Source organism: Anser cygnoides, chromosome 30 (assembly GCF_040182565.1).
Source record: "Anser cygnoides isolate HZ-2024a breed goose chromosome 30, Taihu_goose_T2T_genome, whole genome shotgun sequence".
Lineage (NCBI taxonomy): Eukaryota > Metazoa > Chordata > Aves > Anseriformes > Anatidae > Anser > Anser cygnoides.
Window position 1 is genome coordinate 2,776,799 of NC_089902.1, and position 7,836 is coordinate 2,784,634.

The window sequence follows — 7,836 nt, forward strand, 5'->3', positions numbered from 1 at the left end:
GGCCTCACTCCAGCTGCCCACAGGCAGCCATCCAGCAGCATGGACATGGCCTTAGCACAGAGGTGCCTCCTCCTTGGGGCACCTGGATAACACAAGGATGCCACGAGAGAGCTGCATCCTGCTGGAGAGAAGCCCGAAGACCAGGAAGATGCCCCACAGAGATAGATATTTGCAAGCTGGGGTGTACCAATATCCAGTTTCCATCCCCTGCAATTTCTGGAGGAGGCTTGGCCATCCCACTCTTGGTTGACCAGGAGCAGCTGGGTTATGACATTCCAAGGGGCTTCTGCCAGACTTCCTCATCTCGCCGTGCAACCCAGCAGGACTCCCAAAGCCTACTGCATTGCCCACTGCCCTCCCAGGAACAAGACCCAGCAGGAGACCCTTCCAGGACGTGCAGCTACATGGCCCTGCAGCCAGAGATGTACCTTGTCAAGGGCTGTGCAGATTTCTCCTGCAGGCAGCTCTCAGCATCCTCCCACTGCCAAATGCCTCCAAGCCCTCTCTCCTTCTCTCCTGTCCCCGTGCCACCTGCGGTCAGAGCCCCCAGCCCTGCTGCGCTGTGCACAGGAGCTGCTCCTGGGCACAGCTGTCTCTCTGCACCAGGGCCCTCTTGCCACGACCTCTCTCTGTCCCACGAGCCCGGCCCAGCTCAGCACCAGACGCCCAGCCCAAGGCATTGGAATCCCCCCTCGGGGGGCTTTCGTGAAGAGCCCACGAAGCTCAGGCACTGAGAGACATTTGAAGACATCTCTCAACAAGTCCAAGTCAGAGGCAAGTTTTCTGCAGTGTCCCCCTGAGGGCCAGCCCTGACACAGCCTCCCTTGGAGCTCGTTAGAGCAGAGCATTGGAGGCACTGAGGACAACTACAGAAAGACAATGTGAAGGTGACCCTGATGTCACTTTTCCAAACTGGATGTGTTTCACCAAGCACAAGGGCCAGGCCTTGACCCCCAGCCCCTGGGAAGGGAGATCCTTTCCCTTCACACACTGCTCAGGGCTCTTCGTGGGGCAGGAGGAGATGGGGATGTGCATGGCCAAGTGCAAGAGAATGGTACGAGCCCTGCCTGGTTCATGGGTGGGGGCGAGGAGGCAATGAGGCCCTGGTGCTTTACCGAGAAGCTGTCTCCTCGTAGGCCTCAGTGGCAGAGACAACGGCCAGAGCCATGGACACAAAGACCTGGGTCCTGTTGGGACTTGCAGCCTTGGTAGAGGACTTGATCCTCTCCACAGCAGACTGTCCTAAGGACTCCCACACCTGTACCTATTTTCCTGCTGATTGTAGACCCTTGTCCGTGTGGTATCTCACCGGATCTGAGCTGAGTCTGATAACTCCGATTGTCTTGGTGGCCATGCTCCTCGTAAGGCAGCTCTGTAGGAAGCTGGCCTGGTTCCTGGTGAGCAGGCACCACTGATCGTATGGCATCCCTCGTGGTGCCCAGGCCCTCCTCCTCCTGGGCCAGCACTGACGTAGCCTTTTTTGGAGCTCGTTAGAGCAGAACACTGGAGGCAGTGAGGACAAGGAGACAAAGGAAAAGTGAATGTGACAGTGATGTGTAGGAAAACCGGATGTGTTTCACCAAGCAGAAGGGCCCAGAGATGGAAAACCAGGTAAGGGGCAGTGGTGACAGCACCCGAGAAGCGCAGCAGTGATGGAACCAGAGCTGGCCTCAGCATACAACAATGCAACACCACACACCGCCTCTGTTGCTGTGAAGGACTGTGATGACAGATGGAGCCCAAATTCATGGACTGACTGAACTCAACAGACATTTTAGAGGGATGGCTTTTCCACTATTTGAGCAGACCCATCAGTGAGCATGATATTCTGGGATCTTCTGGGAGTTTATCAGACAGAAAGGCCTCTTCAGCATTAGTCACCTCCTCCTCTGGCGACATTTCCAAGTCCCTGCCCTCTGGACAGTCCATGATCACTTCCAAGACTCCAAGACTGGGGTTTCCTATTGGAGCCTGCTGCGTAATCAGTGCAGCCCGCTCACTCTGTGGAGCATAAGGTGCGTGATGTGTAGAAGGGGCCCTCCCTTGGAACTTCCAACCCAGTGCCAGCCGTCAGAGTGCCAAGAGGAGCTGTGCTTCAGTATGAACCAATTCCAAAGCAGCCCCAACCCCTTCATATGTTGCCAACATCACTTTTCAGGCAAAGTATAGTGGGCCTTGCATCCTCACTATCCCTGACTCCACAACCCTAGGGGTCAACCTCACATCTCCCCTGGTACTTTCTGCCAGAGCCTCCAGGCAGGGCGATTCTCCTGAGGTGCCGTGTAGAGCACAAGTTTTACATCCTGTCCTGCTCCGACTGGCCCAAGAGCTACAGCAGGAACTATCTTCCATTGAATTTGTTCAAAGGATTGTCATTGTTCTGGGCCTGTAGTGGGTTTACGTGGCAAGGTTTTGGTAGCGGGGGAGCCATAGCGGTGGCTTCTATGAGAAGAATCCAGAAGCTGCCCCATGTCAGATGAGGGCCCCGACACTGGCCAGACCTGAGCCAATAAGTGATGTTGTTTGCGCCTCTGTGAGAGCATATTTAAGAAAGGGGAAAAACTGCTGTGGAATAGCATCTGGGAGAGAGAGAGGAGTGAGAAACAGCTTTGCAGACACCAAGGTCAGTGAAGAAGGAGGGGGAGAGGTGCTCCAGGAGCCGGAGCAGAAGTCCTCTGTGGCCTGTGGTGAGGTCCATGATGAAGCAGGCCGACAGCCTATGGTGTACCACAGTGGAGCAGGTATGCTGTGCACCGGTGTCCACTAGAGCCTTATATCTTCTGTGGGTCTCATGTGCCAGGCCATGGAATCCTCAAAGTCCAATAAGCCCGATTGTCCCTACCCTCCCTGTGGCTGGAGGCCAGGTGCCTCTAGTCCTGCACATAGTATTCATTCATCAGGTTAGATGAGGCCCTGAGCAACCGGATCTAGTGGGTGGTGACCCTGCCTATGACAGGGGGTTTGAAACTTGAAGATCTTTGAGGTCCCTTCCAACACAAACCATTCTATGATTCTATGACTACTCTGTCTGGCGGACTGCCTGATAGAAACTGGAACAGCAATTTTCTCAGAAGAACCCCTTTTTGTGATTGCATTTCCTTGCAATTCATGGACTTGTGCCTCTAGGATGGAGGTAGATTTTCCATCCCATTTTCTCATGTCCTCTCCGTGGCAGAACCACATGTTGGCACATGGTGTGTACCCACTCATTTCTCTTTCTTGAGCAACGTTCTTTTACTTACACCCGGCTGCTTACATATTGGTTTCTACAGGTAGGGAGAAAGATGCATTCTCTTGTTCTTCCTGGACCTCTTGAGAAAGTTTATCCACAGCTCAAATACAGGCCCATGAGGAAGAAGAGAGACTTTCTTCATACTGCCAGAGTTGGCTAGCTGATTCATCCACTCTGGGTTTCTCTTGGCCTTTCCAAGTCATTTCTGCCAATGAGTTGGCATATGAGGATGGTGCAGTCTATACAAACTTCCACCACATGGGTCATGTACACTTTACTTCATCAGGATCTTTGGATAGTTGTTCATTGGCTAGATTTTTATATATCACCTCCAGCATGACTAATTCCATCAGGCACCAGATACCCAACTCCATTGTCGTCCGCTTGCCTGGTTGACATACAAGATCTTCCTTCAGGGGTTACCTTTCCTTCACACCTGACAGGAGTATGTTCCTTCTGCCCATTTTCCAATTGTTTGTCAGTCACCCCTTCCCTAGAGGGGGATCCCAGCTGCTTTGCATCCCTGCCCTCTAATTCCAGGCTATTGGCCCCTTTCTCCCAGCAGCCAGGTGGCAATGTGCTCACTTAGATGGTGGCTGAAATCTTTCCACAAATCTCCTAGCTCACCCTGGAATAGAGATGCTGTGGTTACTGATGTTGTTATGATCTCTTTCTCTTTGCCCTCCTGCTTCCACGATGGCCCAACTTTACCGTAACATTCCACGTCTTCTTCCTCCTGTCTTGTCTGGGTAGGAGTTTCTTTCCTTTTTAAAAACCCTGACTTTCACATTCATTGTTTTCTCTTGCATATAGGAGCAATCAATAGTGGCACAGGTTGGTTCTCTGGCCCAGCCCTGAAGCCCATCACAGCCGTTGGAGTGGCTGCAGGGCCTGTTGCAGGAGTTGCTGGGGCTGCAGGGCCCATCACAGGACTTGTTCAGGCTGCATGGCCTGTTGCAGGGGTTTGGAGTGGTTGCACGGCCCATTGTAGGAGTTGCTGTGGCTGCAAGGCCATTAAGAGGAGTTGCAGCGGCTGTGGGTCCTGTCGCAAGGGTTGGAGTGGCACTGACTGCAGCTCAGTAAGCACAGACCAAGTTGCACATTGCGGTGATTTGTGTCTCTTTGGAATTGCCAGGCTGATGACAACCCTTTTTCAAGCATTTCACCATTTTTTCTAGAATTCTGCACTTGTTCAGGAATGAAGTTCCAAAGCACTGGAGGTGCCCACTGATCAAGGTGCCTGCTCATATCCTCCCACAATCCCTGCAACACTTAACTCTCCTGCCTTGGGGCAGATCTCTGGAGGGCATTATTAATAAGTTGGTTAATGTTAAACAAAGCCTGAAACAAATTCAGGATACATCACAATGGGAACATGCAGGTTTGACCATCCCAAGGATATTCAAAGCTTTGAAGAGTTAGTGTAAGTATCCTGGAGGAGAAGGAGGAGATGAAGGAGAAAGGGAGAGTGAAGAAGTGGGCAAAGGTGTCCCCCCATTGCCCTCTTGGTGTCCTTATCTACCAGCTCTGGGGGCTGAGTACCAGGGGAACAAATGGTCCAGCTGATAAAGACTGAGGCAAAGAAGTCATTAAGTAACTCAGCCTTTTCCTCATCACTTCTAACTAGGCTTCCTCCCACGTCCAATAAAGGTTGAAGACACTTCTTAATCTTCCTTTTAAATTTTTTATTTATTTATTAATAAAAACTTTTTTATTGTCTTAGAAACTAATAGCCAGACTGAGCTAGAGTAGAGCTTTAGCCCTTCTAACTTTGCCTTGCACAGCCTCACAACATTTAGGACACCGCTCCAGACAAACTGACAGCATGCCTGAGAAGGAAGCACAGAAGAGGTGGAACCTTGCAGCCCTCCATCCCCTGCCCTTCTGTGACTCTGTGCTGCAGTTCCATTCAGCTGGTTACTCCTGTATTATCCAAACTTCCCTGCAGCTCCTGATGCTGCTGTCTTGTCAAATATAGCACAGTTACGGTGAGTCATCTGCACACAGACATTAACAGCTGACAGAATGGAGTGTCTGTCTAGGGGCAAATTGAGAAACTACATGAATTTGCCTACAGAAACCTCTTGACAGCCACAGGAGGAGTGAGGTTGTGCAATGGAGGAAGAGGAACCCCACACATCAGGGCAGACTGGGACCCTGCTGAGTGAGCAGTGCCCAGGAGATGGAGGGCCTGGGCACCACGAGGGATGCCATACGAGCAGTGGTGCTGCTCCCCAGGAACCAGGACACCTTCCTACAGAGCTGCCTTACGAGGAGCATGGCCACCAAGAAGATCTGAGGTATCAGACTCAGCTCAGATCTGCTGTGACACCACAGGGACAAGGGTCTACAGCCATCAGGGAAAGATGTGCAGCTTTGAGAGTGCCTAGGTTAGCCTGGTGTGGAGAGCAGCAAGGGCTGTGACAAGGCAGCAAGTCCCAACAGGACCCAGGTCTTTGTGTCCATGGCTCTGGCTGTTGTCTCTGCCACTGAGGCCCAGGAGGAGACAGCTTATCGTGAAAGCACCAGGGCCTCATTGCCTCCTCGCCCCCACCCAGGAACCAGGCAGGGCTCGTACCATTCTCCTGCACTTGGCCATGCACATCCCCATCTCCTACTGCCCCACGAAGAGCCCTGAGCAAGGTGTGACAGGAACAGATCTCCCTTCCAGGGTTCCAGGGGACAAGGCCTGGTCCTTTTCTTCAGTGGAACACATCCAGTTTTCCTACACATCAGGGTCACCTTCACATTGCCTTTGTCTCCTTGTCCTCACTGCCTCCAATGCTCTGCTCTAACGAGCTCCAAGGGAGGCTGTGTCAGTGCTGGCCCTCAGGGGGACACTGCAGGAAACTTGCCTCTGACTTGGACTTGTTGAGAGATGTCTTCAATTGTCTCCCAGTGCCTGAGCTTCATGGGCTCCTCACCAAAGCTCCCCGAGGGGGGATTACAATACCTTGGGCTAGGCTGGGCTCGTGGGACAGAGAGAGCTCGTGGCAAGAGGGCCCTGGTGCAGAGAGACAGCTGTGCCCAGGAGCAGCTCCTGTGCACAGCGCAGCAGGGCTGGGGGCTCTGACCGCAGCTGGCACGGGGAGAGGAGAGAAGGAGAGAGGGCTTGGAGGCAGTGAGGAGCGCAGCAACAGAGGGCAGCGTGTGGCAGGACAGATCTGCAGGCTCTTGGCACCATGAGTCTCTGGCAGCAGGGCCATGCAGGTGGGGTTGCCAGAGGGGTCTTCTACAGCTGGCACATCCGATGCCTGACAGCATTTGTTGGGATAGTTGTCTCTCTGTTTCTCCAGCAAAGTGTAGAAGAAGTTATAGAGAATGGCATAAGAGGAAATTTCCAGAGGAGGACTGAGGCTTGGTTTATCTGAAAGGAAAAGATTTTTTGGACTTTGTTCTTTCATATTCCTGCAGTGGAGGGGAATCTGAATAAATCTGAGCACACAGCTTGTGGGATGGAACCTGTGAGCGTGTATGGGTAGGAGACGTGGGGACACAGAAGCGGCTCCCAGCAGGGACACGGGCAGGCAGCAGGGACATGGGCAGGCGGTCAGAGGGAGCTGCTGCCAGAAATGCTGTGCGAGGGAGGGCTCAGACACCTCCCTGCCAGCCCCTGCAGGGCAAGGATTCGCCTTCCCTGGGACACCCCCTGCTCTCCTCTGCCACCAGCACAGCCTCTGCCCTCAAGCCCCCGCTGTCCCCAGCAGGAGCTGCCTCCTCTGCAGGCAGAGCTGCAGCCCAGGAGGGTGTGCTGAGTGTCCGTCTGTCCCTCCCTGGCCTCGCCTCCCCTGGCAGCAGCACGCTGCCATTCCTCCTGGCTTCTCCACCTGGCCGTGCTGCTGCTGCTCTTGTTCCCAGGCTGCCTGGGGATGGGGGTTTCACCTGCCCATGGAGTGAGCCCTTGGGGTGCTTGGGGGAAGGGGAGTACGGGGACAGGGTGAGGGGTCTGGAGATGGGCACTTGGAGCCTGGATTCCTCTGCTCTCAGCAGCATCCAGGTTTTTTTGAGGTGCACTTCTGAGTGCAACTGCCCTGTAGATCAAAGAAATGCCCGCAGAGGGCAGCTGATAGCAGGACTGATGGACTTAGGGCCTTAACACTCTAAAGGACTCTGGGTTGTGCAGTGCCTTTGTCTCTGAGTATCCAGAGGGTCTTACTTGGAGTGCAGGACTGATGCCTGGACTTCTGACTTAAAAGCAGCCTTCAGGTGTCTTGGGGCAGCTAGAATAAAAAATACAACAACAACAAAAAAATCCCAACAGCACTCCTGAGCAGTTGGTTTGAATGTTAGCCAAACTGGGGCAAATGTCTTTGGTATTAGGAGTAAAGTAAAGCTGAGATAACACCAAATTCCTCTTTATGTCTGGCTGTAGGACAGGACTGACTCTTCCATTGCCCACAGCAAAGTCTCCTGCTCCCAGGGACACCCTAAGGCAGGACCAAGTAGAACTCAGGAAAGGGACCTGCCATATGCCTGCCTGGATGTGGAGAATCATTTGGGGAGGTTTAAATGAGAAATGGTAGGAGTTTTCCTCTGCTAAGTCGGTTGTACATTATGAATGTCTTCCTATTCTTTGAGCAGAACCCAATGCCTCTAAACAGCAG